This window comes from Lactuca virosa, chromosome 1 (genome assembly GCF_052849685.1).
Source record: "Lactuca virosa cultivar CGN04683 chromosome 1, Lactuca_virosa_CGN04683_v6, whole genome shotgun sequence".
In the NCBI taxonomy this organism is placed as follows: Eukaryota; Viridiplantae; Streptophyta; class Magnoliopsida; order Asterales; family Asteraceae; genus Lactuca; species Lactuca virosa.
Genome location: NC_136426.1, coordinates 60,832,997 through 60,856,419, shown reverse-complemented (window position 1 = coordinate 60,856,419; position 23,423 = coordinate 60,832,997).

Genomic DNA, 23,423 nt, shown 5'->3' with positions numbered 1-23,423 from the left:
CGAGCAACTTTCGTTCAATGGGTTTTCGGTAATTCGGAAGTACAGGATCGCCCGGTGACCAAAGATGACACAACGCGGTGAAAGTTAGCCAAAATCGCATTTTGCTCGGTAACTCGGAATCCGTGCACATTTTCTCGATCATGAAAGAAATTTTGCCGTGTAAATCAAGGTTTCCGAGCAGCTTTGATTCAATGGGTTTTCGCTAATTCGGAAGTACAAGACCACCCGGTGACCAATGACGACCCAACCCGATGAAAGTTAGCCAAAATCACATCTTGATCGGTAACTCGAAATCCGTGCACATTTTCTCGATCACGAAAGAAAATTTACCAGGTAAATCAATGATTTCGAGCAACTTTCATTGAATGGGTTTTTGCCAATTCGAAAGTTAAAGTTCGGTAGTGTGTGTGTACAAGTGTCGAAGCTGCGGTCCGCGGGTAATTACGGACCAAAAACAAATTTTTTTTATTGAAACATACATTATTCGTGTTAATAAAGAGCCACGCAAAATTTCGTCAAAATCCGACTTAATTTGAGGGAGTTATGGACGTTTTTGCAAAAATTATACATCCTGGGGGAAATCAGTGTCTGTTCCTGTCACCAAGCTCTTTGTGCAATATGTAAATATAGAGGTGGGGTGGGAGTGACGCCCCACAGGCGCCCCGAAGCTGGGCGGGCGACCAGCGACGTCGAGGCTGTTACGACCAAGGGCAAGCCAAGGAGGCAAGGCCATCGGCCAAGCTCACCGGTGATATCCAAGTCGTGATTTGCGTTTGCTTGGTGAAACCATATCGCGACCAGCCACTCCTCAACGAGATTCTCGCAACCGACCCATTTTCACCGATGAAAAACCTGATCGCGACCAAAATTGCCCCACGTCGTTCTAGTTGCAAAGAATTATGCATCCAATGGGAAATCAATGTCTGTTCCTGTCACCAAGCTCTTTGTGCAATATGTATATATAGGGGAAGGGTGGGAGTGAAGCCCCACAGGTGCCCCAAAGGTCGGTGAGCGACCTGCGACGTCGAGGCTGTTACGACCAAGGGCAAGCCAAGGCAAGGCCATCGGCCAAGCTCACCGGTGATATCCAAGTCGCAATTTGCATTTTCTCGGTGAAACCAGATCGCGACCAGCCACTCTTCGACGAGATCCTTGCAACCGACCCATTTTCACCGATGAAAAACCTGACCGTGACCAAAATTGCCCCACGTCGTGCTTGTTCCAAAAAGTTATGCATCCTATGGAAAATCAATGTCTGTTCCTGTCACCAAGCTCTTTGTGCAATATGTACATATTGGGGGACCAGGGAGACCGAAGCCACCAGCGAGATTTTTTGAATGACGACCTTGAAACTAGCCCTATTGCCTTGAGCTTGTTGCCTTGATTTTTTGAACGATGACCTGAAGACTAGCCTCTTGGAGAACTGGGGAGCTATCCACATTGCCTTGAGGTATATATAGGGGGACCATAGAGACGAAGAAACCACCGAGCACCGATAAGGCAAGCCCCAAGACCCATGAAAGAAGCCCACCCCCAACATGTTACCTTGGTTGCTCGAACGACGACCGGAAAACATGCCACGTTGCCTTGATTACTCGAACTTGTTGCATTAATTTTTCGAACGATGACTTGGTGACAAGCCCTGCTGCCTAGATTTGTCGAACGATGGCCTTGAAAGATGCCTCCCCCAACACGTTGCCTTGTTAACTAGTTCCATGTTGCCTTGATTTGTCCAACACGTTGCCTTGATATGTCGAACGATGTCCTGAAAACTAGCCCCGTTCCCTTTATTTCTTGAACGACGACCTGGAAACTAGCCTCGTTACCTTGATTGCTGGAACACGTTGCCTTGTTATCTCTAACGACGACCTGGAAACTTGCATCGTTGCCCTGAATACTCGAACACGTTGCCTTGAAAACATGCCATGATGTCCTCAAAACTAGCCTCGCTGCCTTGATTTCTTGAACGATGACCGGAAAACTAGCCACGGTGCCTTGATTTCCCCCGACGTCGTGCGCATACTAAAAAGTATGCATCCTCGGGGAAACCAGTGTCTATTGCCTTGACTTCTTGAACATGTTGGCTTGATTTTTAGAACGATGACCAGAAAACTAGCCTTGCGGCCTTGAATTCTAGGACATGTTGTCTTGATATCTCAAACGGAAGCCTGATTGCTATCCCCATTGCCTTGATGTATATATAGGGGGACCATGGCGACGAAGCCACCATCGAGCACCGATAAGGCAAGCCCAATGAACCGTGAACGAAGCCCACCCCAACATGTTGCCTTGTTTGCTCGAACGACGACGTGAAAACTAGCCTTGTTGCCTTGATTATTCGAACTTGTTGCTTAGATATATTGAACGATGACCTTGAAACTAGGCCTGTTGCCTTTATTGTTGTTGCCTTGAATTTTAGAATGATGACCTGAAAACTAGCCTTGTGGCCTTGGTTTCTAGAACATGATGTCTTGGTATCTCGAATGACGAGCGGAGAGCAATGCCCATTGCCTTGATTTTTCGAACGAAGACCTGAAAAACAAGCCATGTTGCCTTGATATCTCGAACCCGATGGCTTGGTTTTTCGAATGAAGGACTTAAAATTTGCCCCGTTGCCTTGATTTCACGAACGATGCTTCGGTTTAAGTAAAATGTTGGCGGCCTTTTTCGGACGACGGCTGAAAGCTGGCGTGTTGCCTTGATCTGACGAACGGTGTCCTAAAATCTTCCCTCGTTGCCATGACTTTTAAAACATGTCTTGATTTTCTTAAACAACAACCTTAAAACTATCCCCGATGCCTTGATTTACGGAACGAAGACAAGAAAACTAGCCTTGTTGCCTTGAAACCCCGAACATGTTTCCTTGGTTTTTCGACCGACTAACTGAAAAACCAGCACCGTTGCCTTGATTTATGGAACGCCTTTGATTTCTACAACATGTTGTCCGTGTTTCTCGAACGACGACCTGAACGCTTGGATTTTTTATTGAACGACGGCCTGAAAACAAGCCTTGTTGCCTTGATTACTCGAACATGTTGCCTTGAATTATCAAACTACGACCCGAAAACTACCCCCGTAGCCTTTTTATTTCTCGAACGATTCTTTGATTTCTAGAACATGTTGCCTCGTTTTCTCGAAAGACGACCCGAAAGCAAGCCATACGAGGACCTAAAAGCAAGCCATGTGGCCTTTTGATATTTTGAAAATGTTGTCTTTGTTTATCGAATGGCGACCTGAAAAACTGGCCGTGTTGCATTGCTTCCTTGAACGATGAGCTTAAAACGAGCCACGTTGCCTTGATAAAGACCGAGGAAGCAAGACCTCATCCTAAAAAACGATACATGCAAGCCAAAGGATCAAACGAAGAACGCCATGACCCATTAACGACCCCGATCTATATGTTAGTTGGCTAAGGTGCATTCTAAATCCCTTATTATTGATGCATTTGAGGGTATGTCGATAGTAGTTGTAAATTACAGATCCAATAGTGCAGTTTGTATCTTGTACGGAGAAATTCTTTCATTTACGAAACCGAAACAAGCATAAGAAAATGCAACAAAATGAACTCCTTAGAAAAGCACCCACGCATTGGGGTTCGAATACAACCAAACACCGTCGAAGTCGCTATACACGATGCATGCCCATATTAAATGAGTATATGTTGCTCTTTGGACATTTTTGACGTCTTATGAGAAAACAAAGTATAATTGGTGGCCCTAGTAAGCGCAAGTCATCGGCTTAGGTTGTTATGTGTTTTTATCGGAGGTTACGTCACCGTTGTTGGTGAATTACGGCCCGGTCACCGGGTTTTATTATTGTAAGGTCCTTTATCCTTGTCCAATTCGTGCCAAACCGACTTCATTTTCGCGAGTTATAGAGAATTATAGCGTCTGGGATTTTTCGACTCGGCCAAGACTAGATACGGTCAAGATTAACCGGTGATCAGATGACCCAACCCCATGAAACCTGGCCAAAATCAAATTTTGCTCGACAACTCGAAATCCATGCACATTTCCTCGACCACGAAAAGAAATTTTTCTAGGCAAATCAATGATTTCGAACAACTTTCATTCAATGGGTTTTTGCTAAATCGGAAGTACAAGACCACCCGGTGACCAAAGATGACCCAACCCGATGAAAGTTAGCCAAAATCACATCTTGCTCGGTAACTCGAAATCCGTGCACATTTTATGGATCACGAAGGAAAACTTACCAGGTAAATCAATGATTTCGAGCAACTTTCGTTCAATGGGTTTTCGGTAATTCGGAAGTACAGGATCGCCCGGTGACCAAAGATGACACAACGCGGTGAAAGTTAGCCAAAATCGCATTTTGCTCGGTAACTCGAAATCCGTGCACATTTTCTCGATCATGAAAGAAATTTTGCCGTGTAAATCAAGGTTTCCGAGCAGCTTTGATTCAATGGGTTTTCGCTAATTCGGAAGTACAAGACCACCCGGTGACTAATGGCGACCCAACCCGATGAAAGTTAGCCAAAATCACATCTTGATCGGTAACTCGAAATCCGTGCACATTTTCTCGATCACGAAAGAAAATTTACCAGGTAAATCAATGATTTCGAGCAACTTTCATTGAATGGGTTTTTGCCAATTCGAAAGTTAAAGTTCGGTAGTGTGTGTGTACAAGTGTCGAAGCTGCGGTCCGCGGGTAATTACGGACCAAAAACAAATTTTTTTTATTGAAACATACATTATTCGTGTTAATAAAGAGCCACGCAAAATTTCGTCAAAATCCGACTTAATTTGAGGGAGTTATGGACGTTTTTGCAAAAATTATACATCCTGGGGGAAATCAGTGTCTGTTCCTGTCACCAAGCTCTTTGTGCAATATGTAAATATAGAGGTGGGGTGGGAGTGACGCCCCACAGGCGCCCCGAACCTGGGCGGGCGACCAGCGACGTCGAGGCTGTTACGACCAAGGGCAAGCCAAGGAGGCAAGGCCATCGGCCAAGCTCACCGGTGATATCCAAGTCGTGATTTGCGTTTGCTTGGTGAAACCATATCGCGACCAGCCACTCCTCAACGAGATTCTCGCAACCGACCCATTTTCACCGATGAAAAACCTGATCGCGACCAAAATTGCCCCACGTCGTTCTAGTTGCAAAGAATTATGCATCCAATGGGAAATCAATGTCTGTTCCTGTCACCAAGCTCTTTGTGCAATATGTATATATAGGGGAAGGGTGGGAGTGAAGCCCCACAGGTGCCCCAAAGGTCGGTGAGCGACCTGCGACGTCGAGGCTGTTACGACCAAGGGCAAGCCAAGGCAAGGCCATAGGCCAAGCTCACCGGTGATATCCAAGTCGCGATTTGCATTTTCTCGGTGAAACCAGATCGCGACCAGCCACTCTTCGACGAGATCCTTGCAACCGACCCATTTTCACCGATGAAAAACCTGATCGCGACCAAAATTGCCCCACGTCGTGCTTGTTCCAAAAAATTATGCATCCTATGGAAAATCAATGTATGTTCCTGTCACCAAGCTCTTTGTGCAATATGTACATATTGGGGGACCATGGAGACCGAAGCCACCAGCGAGCATCGAAAAGGCAAGCCCCAAGACCCGTGAAGGAATCCCACCCCCCAACAAATTGCCTTGATTGCTCGAACGACGACCCAAAAACTAGCCCTATTGCCTTGATTCCTCGAACATGTTGCCTTAATTTGTCAAACGATGACCTGATGACTAGCATTGTTGCCTTGATTTGTCGAACGACGGCCTTGAAACTAGCCCTGTTGCCTTGTTTCCTTGAACTTGTTGCCTCGATTTTCTGAATGATGCGCTGATGACTAGCATTGTTGCCTTGATTTGTCGAACGACGACCTTGAAACTAGCCGTGTTGCCTTGTTTCCTTGAACTTGTTGCCTTGATTTTTTGAATGATGACCTGAAAACTAGCCTCTTGGAGAATCGGGGAGCCATCCGCGTTGCCTTGATTGCTCGAATGACGACCCAAAAACTAGCCTTGTTGCCTTGATTCCTCGAACATGTTGCCTTAATTTTGTCGAACGATGACCTGATGACTAGCATTGTTCCCTAGATTTTTTGAACGACGACCTTGAAACTAGCCCTATTGCCTTGAGCTTGTTGCCTTGATTTTTTGAACGATGACCTGAAGACTAGCCTCTTGGAGAACTGGGGAGCTATCCACATTGCCTTGAGGTATATATAGGGGGGACCATAGAGACGAAGAAACCACCGAGCACCGATAAGGCAAGCCCCAAGACCCATGAAAGAAGCCCACCCCCAACATGTTACCTTGGTTGCTCGAACGACGACCGGAAAACATGCCACGTTGCCTTGATTACTCGAACTTGTTGCATTAATTTTTCGAACGATGACCTGGTGACAAGCCCTGCTGCCTAGATTTGTCGAACGATGGCCTTGAAAGATGCCTCCCCCAACACGTTGCCTTGTTAACTAGTTCCATGTTGCCTTGATTTGTCCAACACGTTGCCTTGATATGTGGAACGATGTCCTGAAAACTAGCCCCGTTCCCTTTATTTCTTGAACGACGACCTGGAAACTAGCCTCGTTACCTTGATTGCTGGAACATGTTGCCTTGTTATCTCTAACGACGACCTGGAAACTTGCATCGTTGCCCTGAATACTCGAACACGTTGCCTTGAAAACATGCCATGATGACCTCAAAACTAGCCTCGCTGCCTTGATTTCTTGAACGATGACCGGAAAACTAGCCACGGTGCCTTGATTTCCCCCGACTTTGTGCGCATACTAAAAAGTATGCATCCTCGGGGAAACCAGTGTCTGTTGCCTTGACTTCTTGAACATGTTGGCTTGATTTTTAGAACGATGACCTGAAAACTAGCCTTGCGGCCTTGAATTCTAGGACATGTTGTCTTGATATCTCAAACGGAAGCCTGATTGCTATCCCCATTGCCTTGATGTATATATAGGGGGACCATGGCGACGAAGCCACCATCGAGCACCGATAAGGCAAGCCCAATGAACCGTGAACGAAGCCCACCCCAACATGTTGCCTTGTTTGCTCGAACGACGACGTGAAAACTAGCCTTGTTACCTTGATTATTCAAACTTGTTGCTTAGATATATTGAACGATGACCTTGAAACTAGGCATGTTGCCTTTATTGTTGTTGCCTTGAATTTTAGAATGATGACCTGAAAACTAGCCTCGTGGCCTTGGTTTCTAGAACATGATGTCTTGGTATCTCGAATGACGAGCGGATAGCAATGCCCATTGCCTTGATTTTTCGAACGAAGACCTGAAAAACAAGCCATGTTGCCTTGATATCTCGAACCCGATGGCTTGGTTTTTCGAATGAAGGACTTAAAATTTGCCCCGTTGCCTTGATTTCACGAACGATGCTTCGGTTTAAGTAAAATGTTGGCGGCCTTTTTCGGACGACGGCTGAAAGCTGGCGTGTTGCCTTGATCTGACGAACGGTGTCCTAAAATCTTCCCTCGTTGCCATGACTTTTAAAACATGTCTTGATTTTCTTAAACAACAACCTTAAAACTATCCCCGATGCCTTGATTTACGGAACGAAGACAAGAAAACTAGCCTTGTTGCCTTGAAACCCCGAACATGTTTCCTTGGTTTTTCGACCGACTAACTGAAAAACCAGCACCGTTGCCTTGATTTATGGAACGCCTTTGATTTCTACAACATGTTGTCCGTGTTTCTCGAACGACGACCTGAACGCTTGGATTTTTTATTGAACGAAGGCCTGAAAACAAGCCTTGTTGCCTTGATTACTCGAACATGTTGCCTTGAATTATCAAACTACGACCCGAAAACTACCCCCGTAGCCTTTTTATTTCTCGAACGATTCTTTGATTTCTAGAACATGTTGCCTCGTTTTCTCGAAAGACGACCCGAAAGCAAGCCATACGAGGACCTAAAAGCAAGCCATGTGGCCTTTTGATATTTTGAAAATGTTGTCTTTGTTTATCGAATGGCGACCTGAAAAACTGGCCGTGTTGCATTGCTTCCTTGAACGATGAGCTTAAAACGAGCCACGTTGCCTTGATAAAGGACCGAGGAAGCAAGACCTCATCCTAAAAAACGATACATGCAAGCCAAAGGATCAAACGAAGAACGCCATGACCCATTAACGACCCCGATCTATATGTTAGTTGGCTAAGGTGCATTCTAAATCCCTTATTATTGATGCATTTGAGGGTATGTCGATAGTAGTTGTAAATTACAGATCCAATAGTGCAGTTTGTATCTTGTACGGAGAAATTCTTTCATTTACGAAACCGAAACAAGCATAAGAAAATGCAACAAAATGAACTCCTTAGAAAAGCACCCACGCATTGGGGTTCGAATACAACCAAACACCGTCGAAGTCGCTATACACGATGCATGCCCATATTAAATGAGTATATGTTGCTCTTTGGACATTTTTGACGTCTTATGAGAAAACAAAGTATAATTGGTGGCCCTAGTAAGCGCAAGTCATCGGCTTAGGTTGTTATGTGTTTTTATCGGAGGTTACGTCACCGTTGTTGGTGAATTACGGCCCGGTCACCGGGTTTTATTATTGTAAGGTCCTTTATCCTTGTCCAATTCGTGCCAAACCGACTTCATTTTCGCGAGTTATAGAGAATTATAGCGTCTGGGATTTTTCGACTCGGCCAAGACTAGATACGGTCAAGATTAACCGGTGATCAGATGACCCAACCCCATGAAACCTGGCCAAAATCAAATTTTGCTCGACAACTCGAAATCCATGCACATTTCCTCGACCACGAAAAGAAATTTTTCTAGGCAAATCAATGATTTCGAACAACTTTCATTCAATGGGTTTTTGCTAAATCGGAAGTACAAGACCACCCGGTGACCAAAGATGACCCAACCCGATGAAAGTTAGCCAAAATCACATCTTGCTCGGTAACTCGAAATCCGTGCACATTTTATGGATCACGAAGGAAAACTTACCAGGTAAATCAATGATTTCGAGCAACTTTCGTTCAATGGGTTTTCGGTAATTCGGAAGTACAGGATCGCCCGGTGACCAAAGATGACACAACGCGGTGAAAGTTAGCCAAAATCGCATTTTGCTCGGTAACTCGAAATCCGTGCACATTTTCTCGATCATGAAAGAAATTTTGCCGTGTAAATCAAGGTTTCCGAGCAGCTTTGATTCAATGGGTTTTCGCTAATTCGGAAGTACAAGACCACCCGGTGACCAATGACGACCCAACCCGATGAAAGTTAGCCAAAATCACATCTTGATCGGTAACTCGAAATCCGTGCACATTTTCTCGATCACGAAAGAAAATTTACAGGTAAATCAATGATTTCGAGCAACTTTCATTGAATGGGTTTTTGCCAATTCGAAAGTTAAAGTTCGGTAGTGTGTGTGTACAAGTGTCGAAGCTGCGGTCCGCTGGTAATTACGGACCAAAAACAAATTTTTTTTATTGAAACATACATTATTCGTGTTAATAAAGAGCCACGCAAAATTTCGTTAAAATCCAACTTAATTTGAGGGAGTTATGGACGTTTTTGCAAAAATTATGCATCCTGGGGGAAATCAATGTCTGTTCCTGTCACCAAGCTCTTTGTGCAATATGTAAATATAGGGGTGGGGTGGGAGTGACGCCCCACAGGCGCCCCGAAGCTGGGCGGGCGACCAGCGACGTCGAGGCTGTTACGACCAAGGGCAAGCCAAGGAGGCAAGGCCATCGGCCAAGCTCACCGGTGATATCCAAGTCGTGATTTGCGTTTGCTTGGTGAAACCAGATCGCGACCAGCCACTCCTCGACGAGATTCTTGCAACCGACCCATTTTCACCGATGAAAAACCTGATCGCGACCAAAATTGCCCCACGTCGTTCTGGTTGCAAAGAATTATGCATCCAATGGGAAATCAATGTCTGTTCCTGTCACCAAGCTATTTGTGCAATATGTATATATAGGGGAAGGGTGGGAGTGAAGCCCCACAGGTGCCCCAAAGGTCGGTGAGCGACCTGCGACGTCGAGGCTGTTACGACCAAGGGCAAGCCAAGGCAAGGCCATCGGCCAAGCTCACCGGTGATATCCAAGTCGCGATTTGCATTTTCTCTTTGAAACCAGATCGCGACCAGCCACTCTTCGACGAGATCCTTGCAACCGACCCATTTTCACCGATGAAAAACCTGATCGCGACCAAAATTGCCCCACGTTGTGCTTGTTCCAAAAAATTATGCATCCTATGGAAAATCAATGTATGTTCCTGTCACCAAGCTCTTTGTGCAATATGTACATATTGGGGACCATGGAGACCGAAGCCACCAGCGAGAATCGAAAAGGCAAGCCCCAAGACCCGTGAAGGAATCCCACCCCCCAACAAATTGCCTTGATTGCTCGAACGACGACCCAAAAACTAGCCCTATTGCCTTGATTCCTCGAACATGTTGCCTTAATTTGTCGAACGATGACCTGATGACTAGCATTGTTGCCTTGATTTGTCGAACGACGGCCTTGAAACTAGCCCTGTTGCCTTGTTTCCTTGAACTTGTTGCCTCGATTTTCTGAATGATGCCTTGATGACTAGCATTGTTGCCTTGATTTGTCGAACGACGACCTTGAAACTAGCCGTGTTGCCTTGTTTCCTTGAACTTGTTGCCTTGATTTTTTGAATGATGACCTGAAAACTAGCCTCTTGGAGAATCGGGGAGCCATCCGCGTTGCCTTGATTGCTCGAATGACGACCCAAAAACTAGCCTTGTTGCCTTGATTCCTCGAACATGTTGCCTTAATTTTGTCGAACGATGACCTGATGACTAGCATTGTTCCCTAGATTTTTTGAACGACGACCTTGAAACTAGCCCTATTGCCCTGAGCTTGTTGCCTTGATTTTTTGAACGATGACCTGAAGACTAGCCTCTTGGAGAACTGGGGAGCTATCCACATTGCCTTGAGGTATATATAGGGGGGACCATAGAGACGAAGAAACCACCGAGCACCGATAAGGCAAGCCCCAAGACCCATGAAAGAAGCCCACCCCCAACATGTTACCTTGGTTGCTCGAACGACGACCGGAAAACATGCCACGTTGCCTTGATTACTCGAACTTGTTGCATTAATTTTTCGAATGATGACCTGGTGACAAGCCCTGCTGCCTAGATTTGTCGAACGATGGCCTTGAAAGATGCATCCCCCAACACGTTGCCTTGTTAACTAGTTCCATGTTGCCTTGATTTGTCCAACACGTTGCCTTGATATGTCGAACGATGTCCTGAAAACTAGCCCCGTTCCCTTTATTTCTTGAACGACGATATGGAAACTAGCCTCGTTACCTTGATTGCTGGAACACGTTGCCTTGTTATCTCTAACGACGACCTGGAAACTTGCATCGTTGCCCTGAATACTCGAACACGTTGCCATGAAAACATGCGATGATGACCTCAAAACTAGCCTCGCTGCCTTGATTTCTTGAACGATGACCGGAAAAGATGACCCAACCCGATGAAAGTTAGCCAAAATCACATCTTGCTCGGTAACTCGAAATCCGTGCACATTTTATGGATCACGAAGGAAAACTTACCAGGTAAATCAATGATTTCGAGCAACTTTCGTTCAATGGGTTTTCGGTAATTCGGAAGTACAGGATCGCCCGGTGACCAAAGATGACACAACGCGGTGAAAGTTAGCCAAAATCGCATTTTGCTCGGTAACTCGGAATCCGTGCACATTTTCTCGATCATGAAAGAAATTTTGCCGTGTAAATCAAGGTTTCCGAGCAGCTTTGATTCAATGGGTTTTCGCTAATTCGGAAGTACAAGACCACCCGGTGACCAATGACGACCCAACCCGATGAAAGTTAGCCAAAATCACATCTTGATCGGTAACTCGAAATCCGTGCACATTTTCTTGATCACGAAAGAAAATTTACCAGGTAAATCAATGATTTCGAGCAACTTTCATTGAATGGGTTTTTGCCAATTCGAAAGTTAAAGTTCGGTAGTGTGTGTGTACAAGTGTCGATGCTGCGGTCCGCGGGTAATTACGGACCAAAAACAAATTTTTTTTATTGAAACATACATTATTCGTGTTAATAAAGAGCCACGCAAAATTTCGTCAAAATCCGACTTAATTTGAGGGAGTTATGGACGTTTTTGCAAAAATTATGCATCCTGGGGGAAATCAATGTCTGTTCCTGTCACCAAGCTCTTTGTGCAATATGTAAATATAGGGGTGGGGTGGGAGTGACTCCCCACAGGCGCCCCGAAGCTGGGCGGGCGACCAGCGACGTCGAGGCTGTTACGACCAAGGGCAAGCCAAGGAGGCAAGGCCATCGGCCAAGCTCACCGGTGATATCCAAGTCGTGATTTGCGTTTGCTTGGTGAAACCAGATCGCGACCAGCCACTCCTCGACGAGATTCTCGCAACCGACCCATTTTCACCGATGAAAAACATGATCGCGACCAAAATTGCCCCACGTCGTTCTGGTTGAAAAGAATTATGCATCCAATGGGAAATCAATGTCTGTTCCTGTCACCAAGCTCTTTGTGCAATATGTATATATAGGGGAAGGGTGGGAGTGAAGCCCCACAGGTGCCCCAAAGGTCGGTGAGCGACCTGCGACGTCGAGGCTGTTACGACCAAGGGCAAGCCAAGGCAAGGCCATCGGCCAAGCTCACCGGTGATATCCAAGTCGCGATTTGCATTTTCTCGGTGAAACCAGATCGCGACCAGCCACTCTTCGACGAGATCCTTGCAACCGACCCATTTTCACCGATGAAAAACCTGATCGCGACCAAAATTGCCCCACGTCGTGCTTGTTCCAAAAAATTATGCATCCTTTGGAAAATCAATGTATGTTCCTGTCACCAAGCTCTTTGTGCAATATGTACATATTGGGGGACCATGGAGACCGAAGCCACCAGCGAGCATCGAAAAGGCAAGCCCCAAGACCCGTGAAGGAATCCCACCCCCCAACAAATTGCCTTGATTGCTCGAACGACGACCCAAAAACTAGCCCTATTGCCTTGATTCCTCGAACATGTTGCCTTAATTTGTCGAACGATGACCTGATGACTAGCATTGTTGCCTTGATTTGTCGAACGACGGCCTTGAAACTAGCCCTGTTGCCTTGTTTCCTTGAACTTGTTGCCTCGATTTTCTGAATGATGCCCTGATGACTAGCATTGTTGCCTTGATTTGTCGAACGACGACCTTGAAACTAGCCATGTTGCCTTGTTTCCTTGAACTTGTTGCCTTGATTTTTTGAATGATGACCTGAAAACTAGCCTCTTGGAGAATCGGGGAGCCATCCGCGTTGCCTTGATTGCTCGAATGACGACCCAAAAACTAGCCTTGTTGCCTTGATTCCTCGAACATGTTGCCTTAATTTTGTCGAACGATGACCTGATGACTAGCATTGTTCCCTAGATTTTTTGAACGACGACCTTGAAACTAGCCCTATTGCCTTGAGCTTGTTGCCTTGATTTTTTGAACGATGACCTGAAGACTAGCCTCTTGGAGAACTGGGGAGCTATCCACATTGCCTTGAGGTATATATAGGGGGGACCATAGAGACGAAGAAACCACCGAGCACCGATAAGGCAAGCCCCAAGACCCATGAAAGAAGCCCACCCCCAACATGTTACCTTGGTTGCTCGAACGACGACCGGAAAACATGCCACGTTGCCTTGATTACTCGAACTTGTTGCATTAATTTTTCGAACGATGACCTGGTGACAAGCCCTGCTGCCTAGATTTGTCGAACGATGGCCTTGAAAGATGCCTCCCCCAACACGTTGCCTTGTTAACTAGTTCCATGTTGCCTTAATTTGTCCAACACGTTGCCTTGATATGTGGAACGATGTCTTGAAAACTAGCCCCGTTCCCTTTATTTCTTGAACGACGACCTGGAAACTAGCCTCGTTACCTTGATTGCTGGAACATGTTGCCTTGTTATCTCTAACGACGACCTGGAAACTTGCATCGTTACCCTGAATACTCGAACACGTTGCCTTGAAAACATGCCATGATGACCTCAAAACTAGCCTCGCTGCCTTGATTTCTTGAACGATGACCGGAAAACTAGCCACGGTGCCTTGATTTCCCCCGACTTCGTGCGCATACTAAAAAGTATGCATCCTCGGGGAAACCAGTGTCTGTTGCCTTGACTTCTTGAACATGTTGGCTTGATTTTTAGAACGATGACCTGAAAACTAGCCTTGCGGCCTTGAATTCTAGGACATGTTGTCTTGATATCTCAAACGGAAGCCTGATTGCTATCCCCATTGCCTTGATGTATATATAGGGGGACCATGGCGACGAAGCCACCATCGAGCACCGATAAGGCAAGCCCAATGAACCGTGAACGAAGCCCACCCCAACATGTTGCCTTGTTTGCTCGAACGACGACGTGAAAACTAGCCTTGTTACCTTGATTATTCGAACTTGTTGCTTAGATATATTGAACGATGACCTTGAAACTAGGCCTGTTGCCTTTATTGTTGTTGCCTTGAATTTTAGAATGATGACCTGAAAACTAGCCTTGTGGCCTTGGTTTCTAGAACATGATGTCTTGGTATCTCGAATGACGAGCGGATAGCAATGCCCATTGCCTTGATTTTTCGAACGAAGACCTGAAAAACAAGCCATGTTGCCTTGATATCTCGAACCCGATGGCTTGGTTTTTCGAATGAAGGACTTAAAATTTGCCCCGTTGCCTTGATTTCACGAACGATGCTTCGGTTTAAGTAAAATGTTGGCGGCCTTTTTCGGACGACGGCTGAAAGCTGGCGTGTTCCCTTGATCTGACGAACGGTGTCCTAAAATCTTCCCTCGTTGCCATGACTTTTAAAACATGTCTTGATTTTCTTAAACAACAACCTTAAAACTATCCCCGATGCCTTGATTTACGGAACGAAGACAAGAAAACTAGCCTTGTTGCCTTGAAACCCCGAACATGTTTCCTTGGTTTTTCGACCGACTAACTGAAAAACCAGCACCGTTGCCTTGATTTATGGAACGCCTTTGATTTCTACAACATGTTGTCCGTGTTTCTCGAACGACGACCTGAACGCTTGGATTTTTTATTGAACGACGGCCTGAAAACAAGCCTTGTTGCCTTGATTACTCGAACATGTTGCCTTGAATTATCAAACTACGACCCGAAAACTACCCCCGTAGCCTTTTTATTTCTCGAACGATTCTTTGATTTCTAGAACATGTTGCCTCGTTTTCTCGAAAGACGACCCGAAAGCAAGCCATACGAGGACCTAAAAGCAAGCCATGTGGCCTTTTGATATTTTGAAAATGTTGTCTTTGTTTATCGAATGGCGACCTGAAAAACTGGCCGTGTTGCATTGCTTCCTTGAACGATGAGCTTAAAACGAGCCACGTTGCCTTGATAAAGGGCCGAGGAAGCAAGACCTCATCCTAAAAAACGATACATGCAAGCCAAAGGATCAAACGAAGAACGCCATGACCCATTAACGACCCCGATCTATATGTTAGTTGGCTAAGGTGCATTCTAAATCCCTTATTATTGATGCATTTGAGGGTATGTCGATAGTAGTTGTAAATTACAGATCCAATAGTGCAGTTTGTATCTTGTACGGAGAAATTCTTTCATTTACGAAACCGAAACAAGCATAAGAAAATGCAACAAAATGAACTCCTTAGAAAAGCACCCATGCATTGGGGTTCGAATACAACCAAACACCGTCGAAGTCGCTATACACGATGCATGCCCATATTAAATGAGTATATGTTGCTCTTTGGACATTTTTGACGTCTTATGAGAAAACAAAGTATAATTGGTGGCCCTAGTAAGCGCAAGTCATCGGCTTAGGTTGTTATGTGTTTTTATCGGAGGTTACGTCACCGTTGTTGGTGAATTACGGCCCGGTCACTGGGTTTTATTATTGTAAGGTCCTTTATCCTTGTCCAATTCGTGCCAAACCGACTTCATTTTCGCGAGTTATAGAGAATTATAGCGTCTGGGATTTTTCGACTCGGCCAAGACTAGATACGGTCAAGATTAACCGGTGATCAGATGACCCAACCCCATGAAACCTGGCCAAAATCAAATTTTGCTCGACAACTCGAAATCCATGCACATTTCCTCGACCACGAAAAGAAATTTTTCTAGGCAAATCAATGATTTCGAACAACTTTCATTCAATGGGTTTTTGCTAAATCGGAAGTACAAGACCACCCGGTGACCAAAGATGACCCAACCCGATGAAAGTTAGCCAAAATCACATCTTGCTCGGTAACTCGAAATCCGTGCACATTTTATGGATCACGAAGGAAAACTTACCAGGTAAATCAATGATTTCGAGCAACTTTCGTTCAATGGGTTTTCGGTAATTCGGAAGTACAGGATCGCCCGGTGACCAAAGATGACACAACGCGGTGAAAGTTAGCCAAAATCGCATTTTGCTCGGTAACTCGGAATCCGTGCACATTTTCTCGATCATGAAAGAAATTTTGCCGTGTAAATCAAGGTTTCCGAGCAGCTTTGATTCAATGGGTTTTCGCTAATTCGGAAGTACAAGACCACCCGGTGACCAATGACGACCCAACCCGATGAAAGTTAGCCAAAATCACATCTTGATCGGTAACTCGAAATCCATGCACATTTTCTCGATCACGAAAGAAAATTTACCAGGTAAATCAATGATTTCGAGCAACTTTCATTGAATGGGTTTTTGCCAATTCGAAAGTTAAAGTTCGGTAGTGTGTGTGTACAAGTGTCGAAGCTGCGGTCCGCGGGTAATTACGGACCAAAAACAAATTTTTTTTATTGAAACATACATTATTCGTGTTAATAAAGAGCCACGCAAAATTTCGTCAAAATCCGACTTAATTTGAGGGAGTTATGGACGTTTTTGCAAAAATTATGCATCTTGGGGGAAATCAATGTCTGTTCCTGTCACCAAGCTCTTTGTGCAATATGTAAATACAGGGGTGAGGTGGGAGTGACGCCCCACAGGCGCCCCGAAGCTGGGCGGGCGACCAGCGACGTCGAGGCTGTTACGACCAAGGGCAAGCCAAGGAGGCAAGGCCATCGGCCAAGCTCACCGGTGATATCCAAGTCGTGATTTGCGTTTGCTTGGTGAAACCAGATCGCGACCAGCCACTCCTCGACAAGATTCTCGCAACCAACCCATTTTCACGGATGAAAAACCTGATCGCGACCAAAATTGCCCCACGTCGTTCTGGTTGCAAAGAATTATGCATCCAATGGGAAATCAATGTATGTTCCTGTCACCAAGCTCTTTGTGCAATATGTATATATAGGGGAAGGGTGGGAGTGAAGCCCCATAGGTGCCCCAAAGGTCGGTGAGCGACCTGCGACGTCGAGGCTGTTACGACCAAGGGCAAGCCAAGGCAAGGCCATCGGCCAAGCTCACCGGTGATATCCAAGTCGCGATTTGCATTTTCTCGGTGAAACCAGATCGCGACCAGCCACTCTTCGACGAGATCCTTGCAACCGACCCATTTTCACCGATGAAAAACCTGATCGCGACCAAAATTGCCCCACGTCGTGCTTGTTCCAAAAAATTATGCATCCTATGGAAAGTCAATGTATGTTCCTGTCACCAAGCTCTTTGTGCAATATATACATATTGGGGGGACCATGGAGACAGAAGCCACCAGCGAGCATCGAAAAGGCAAGCCCCAAGACCCGTGAAGGAATCCCACCCCCCAACAAATTGCCTTGATTGCTCGAACGACGACCCAAAAACTAGCCCTATTGCCTTGATTCCTCGAACATGTTGCCTTAATTTGTCGAACGATGACCTGATGACTAGCATTGTTGCCTTGATTTGTCGAACGACGGCCTTGAAACTAGCCCTGTTGCCTTGTTTCCTTGAACTTGTTGCCTCGATTTTCTGAATGATGCCCTGATGACTAGCATTGTTGCCTTGATTTGTCGAACGACGACCTTGAAACTAGCCGTGTTGCCTTGTTTCCTTGAACTTGTTGCCTTGATTTTTTGAATGATGACCTGAAAACTAGCCTCTTGGAGAATCGGGGAGCCATCCGCGTTGCCTTGATTGCTCGAATGACGACCCAAAAACTAGCCTTGTTGCCTTGATTCCTCGAACATGTTGCCTTAATTTTGTCGAACGATGACCTGATGACTAGCATTGTTCCCTAGATTTTTTGAACAACGACCTTGAAACTAGCCCTATTGCCTTGAGCTTGTTGCCTTGATTTTTTGAACGATGACCTGAAGACTAGCCTCTTGGAGAACTGGGGAGCTATCCACATTGCCTTGAGGTATATATAGGGGGGACCATAGAGACGAAGAAACCACCGAGCACCGATAAGGCAAGCCCCAAGACCCATGAAAGAAGCCCACCCCCAACATGTTACCTTGGTTGCTCGAACGACGACCGGAAAACATGCCACGTTGCCTTGATTACTCGAACTTGTTGCATTAATTTTTCGAACGATGACCTGGTGACAAGCCCTGCTGCCTAGATTTGTCGAACGATGGCCTTGAAAGATGCCTCCCCCAACACGTTGCCTTGTTAACTAGTTCCATGTTGCCTTGATTTGTCCAACACGTTGCCTTGATATGTGGAACGATGTCCTGAAAACTAGCCCCGTTCCCTTTATTTCTTGAACGACGACCTGGAAACTAGCCTCGTTACCTTGATTGCTGGAACATGTTGCCTTGTTATCTCTAACGACGACCTAGAAACTTGCATCGTTGCCCTGAATACTCGAACACGTTGCCTTGAAAACATGCCATGATGACCTCAAAACTAGCCTCGCTGCCTTGATTTCTTGAACGATGACCGGAAAACTAGCCACGGTGCCTTGATTTCCCCCGACTTCGTGCGCATACTAAAAAGTATGCATCCTCGGGGAAACCAGTGTCTGTTGCCTTGACTTCTTGAACATGTTGGCTTGATTTTTAGAACGATGACCGGAAAACTAGCCTTGCGGCCTAGAATTCTAGGACATGTTGTCTTGATATCTCAAACGGAAGCCTGATTGCTATCCCCATTGCCTTGATGTATATATAGGGGGACCATGGCGACGAAGCCACCATCGAGCACCGATAAGGCAAGCCCAATGAACCGTGAACGAAGCCCACCCCAACATGTTGCCTTGTTTGCTCGAACGACGACGTGAAAACTAGCCTTGTTACCTTGATTATTCGAACTTGTTGCTTAGATATATTGAACGATGACCTTGAAACTAGGCCTGTTGCCTTTATTGTTGTTGCCTTGAATTTTAGAATGATGACCTGAAAACTAGCCTTGTGGCCTTGGTTTCTAGAACATGATGTCTTGGTATCTCGAATGACGAGCGGATAGCAATGCCCATTGCCTTGATTTTTCGAACGAAGACCTGAAAAACAAGCCATGTTGCCTTGATATCTCGAACCCGATGGCTTGGTTTTTCGAATGAAGGACTTAAAATTTGCCCCGTTGCCTTGATTTCACGAACGATGCTTCGGTTTAAGTAAAATGTTGGCGGCCTTTTTCGGACGACGGCTGAAAGCTGGCGTGTTCCCTTGATCTGACGAACGGTGTCCTAAAATCTTCCCTCGTTGCCATGACTTTTAAAACATGTCTTGATTTTCTTAAACAACAACCTTAAAACTATCCCCGATGCCTTGATTTACGGAACGAAGACAAGAAAACTAGCCTTGTTGCCTTGAAACCCCGAACATGTTTCCTTGGTTTTTCGACCGACTAACTGAAAAACCAGCACCGTTGCATTGATTTATGGAACGCCTTTGATTTCTACAACATGTTGTCCGTGTTTCTCGAACGACGACCTGAACGCTTGGATTTTTTATTGAACGACGGCCTGAAAACAAGCCTTGTTGCCTTGATTACTCGAACATGTTGCCTTGAATTATCAAACTACGACCCGAAAACTACCCCCGTAGCCTTTTTATTTCTCGAACGATTCTTTGATTTCTAGAACATGTTGCCTCGTTTTCTCGAAAGACGACCCGAAAGCAAGCCATACGAGGACCTAAAAGCAAGCCATGTGGCCTTTTGATATTTTGAAAATGTTGTCTTTGTTTATCGAATGGCGACCTGAAAAACTGGCCGTGTTGCATTGCTTCCTTGAACGATGAGCTTAAAACGAGCCACGTTGCCTTGATAAAGGGCCGAGGAAGCAAGACCTCATCCTAAAAAACGATACATGCAAGCCAAAGGATCAAACGAAGAACGCCATGACCCATTAACGACCCCGATCTATATGTTAGTTGGCTAAGGTGCATTCTAAATCCCTTATTATTGATGCATTTGAGGGTATGTCGATAGTAGTTGTAAATTACAGATCCAATAGTGCAGTTTGTATCTTGTACGGAGAAATTCTTTCATTTACGAAACCGAAACAAGCATAAGAAAATGCAACAAAATGAACTCCTTAGAAAAGCACCCATGCATTGGGGTTCGAATACAACCAAACACCGTCGAAGTCGCTATACACGATGCATGCCCATATTAAATGAGTATATGTTGCTCTTTGGACATTTTTGACGTCTTATGAGAAAACAAAGTATAATTGGTGGCCCTAGTAAGCGCAAGTCATCGGCTTAGGTTGTTATGTGTTTTTATCGGAGGTTACGTCACCGTTGTTGGTGAATTACGGCCCGGTCACTGGGTTTTATTATTGTAAGGTCCTTTATCCTTGTCCAATTCGTGCCAAACCGACTTCATTTTCGCGAGTTATAGAGAATTATAGCGTCTGGGATTTTTCGACTCGGCCAAGACTAGATACGGTCAAGATTAACCGGTGATCAGATGACCCAACCCCATGAAACCTGGCCAAAATCAAATTTTGCTCGACAACTCGAAATCCATGCACATTTCCTCGACCACGAAAAGAAATTTTTCTAGGCAAATCAATGATTTCGAACAACTTTCATTCAATGGGTTTTTGCTAAATCGGAAGTACAAGACCACCCGGTGACCAAAGATGACCCAACCCGATGAAAGTTAGCCAAAATCACATCTTGCTCGGTAACTCGAAATCCGTGCACATTTTATGGATCACGAAGGAAAACTTACCAGGTAAATCAATGATTTCGAGCAACTTTCGTTCAATGGGTTTTCGGTAATTCGGAAGTACAGGATCGCCCGGTGACCAAAGATGACACAACGCGGTGAAAGTTAGCCAAAATCGCATTTTGCTCGGTAACTCGGAATCCGTGCACATTTTCTCGATCATGAAAGAAATTTTGCCGTGTAAATCAAGGTTTCCGAGCAGCTTTGATTCAATGGGTTTTCGCTAATTCGGAAGTACAAGACCACCCGGTGACCAATGACGACCCAACCCGATGAAAGTTAGCCAAAATCACATCTTGATCGGTAACTCGAAATCCATGCACATTTTCTCGATCACGAAAGAAAATTTACCAGGTAAATCAATGATTTCGAGCAACTTTCATTGAATGGGTTTTTGCCAATTCGAAAGTTAAAGTTCGGTAGTGTGTGTGTACAAGTGTCGAAGCTGCGGTCCGCGGGTAATTACGGACCAAAAACAAATTTTTTTTATTGAAACATACATTATTCGTGTTAATAAAGAGCCACGCAAAATTTCGTCAAAATCCGACTTAATTTGAGGGAGTTATGGACGTTTTTGCAAAAATTATGCATCTTGGGGGAAATCAATGTCTGTTCCTGTCACCAAGCTCTTTGTGCAATATGTAAATACAGGGGTGAGGTGGGAGTGACGCCCCACAGGCGCCCCGAAGCTGGGCGGGCGACCAGCGACGTCGAGGCTGTTACGACCAAGGGCAAGCCAAGGAGGCAAGGCCATCGGCCAAGCTCACCGGTGATATCCAAGTCGTGATTTGCGTTTGCTTGGTGAAACCAGATCGCGACCAGCCACTCCTCGACAAGATTCTCGCAACCAACCCATTTTCACGGATGAAAAACCTGATCGCGACCAAAATTGCCCCACGTCGTTCTGGTTGCAAAGAATTATGCATCCAATGGGAAATCAATGTATGTTCCTGTCACCAAGCTCTTTGTGCAATATGTATATATAGGGGAAGGGTGGGAGTGAAGCCCCATAGGTGCCCCAAAGGTCGGTGAGCGACCTGCGACGTCGAGGCTGTTACGACCAAGGGCAAGCCAAGGCAAGGCCATCGGCCAAGCTCACCGGTGATATCCAAGTCGCGATTTGCATTTTCTCGGTGAAACCAGATCGCGACCAGCCACTCTTCGACGAGATCCTTGCAACCGACCCATTTTCACCGATGAAAAACCTGATCGCGACCAAAATTGCCCCACGTCGTGCTTGTTCCAAAAAATTATGCATCCTATGGAAAGTCAATGTATGTTCCTGTCACCAAGCTCTTTGTGCAATATGTACATATTGGGGGGACCATGGAGACCGAAGCCACCAGCGAGCATCGAAAAGGCAAGCCCCAAGACCCGTGAAGGAATCCCACCCCCCAACAAATTGCCTTGATTGCTCGAACGACGACCCAAAAACTAGCCCTATTGCCTTGATTCCTCGAACATGTTGCCTTAATTTGTCGAACGATGACCTGATGACTAGCATTGTTGCCTTGATTTGTCGAACGACGGCCTTGAAACTAGCCCTGTTGCCTTGTTTCCTTGAACTTGTTGCCTCGATTTTCTGAATGATGCCCTGATGACTAGCATTGTTGCCTTGATTTGTCGAACGACGACCTTGAAACTAGCCGTGTTGCCTTGTTTCCTTGAACTTGTTGCCTTGATTTTTTGAATGATGACCTGAAAACTAGCCTCTTCGAGAATCGGGGAGCCATCCGCGTTGCCTTGATTGCTCGAATGACGACCCAAAAACTAGCCTTGTTGCCTTGATTCCTCGAACATGTTGCCTTAATTTTGTCGAACGATGACCTGATGACTAGCATTGTTCCCTAGATTTTTTGAACGACGACCTTGAAACTAGCCCTATTGCCTTGAGCTTGTTGCCTTGATTTTTTGAACGATGACCTGAAGACTAGCCTCTTGGAGAACTGGGGAGCTATCCACATTGCCTTGAGGTATATATAGGGGGGACCATAGAGACGAAGAAACCACCGAGCACCGATAAGGCAAGCCCCAAGACCCATGAAAGAAGCCCACCCCCAACATGTTACCTTGGTTGCTCGAACGACGACCGAAAAACATGCCACGTTGCCTTGATTACTCGAACTTGTTGCATTAATTTTTCGAACGATGACCTGGTGACAAGCCCTGCTGCCTAGATTTGTCGAACGATGGCCTTGAAAGATGCCTCCCCCAACACGTTGCCTTGTTAACTAGTTCCATGTTGCCTTGATTTGTCCAACACGTTGCCTTGATATGTGGAACGATGTCCTGAAAACTAGCCCCGTTCCCTTTATTTCTTGAACGACGACCTGGAAACTAGCCTCGTTACCTTGATTGCTGGAACATGTTGCCTTGTTATCTCTAACGACGACCTGGAAACTTGCATCGTTGCCCTGA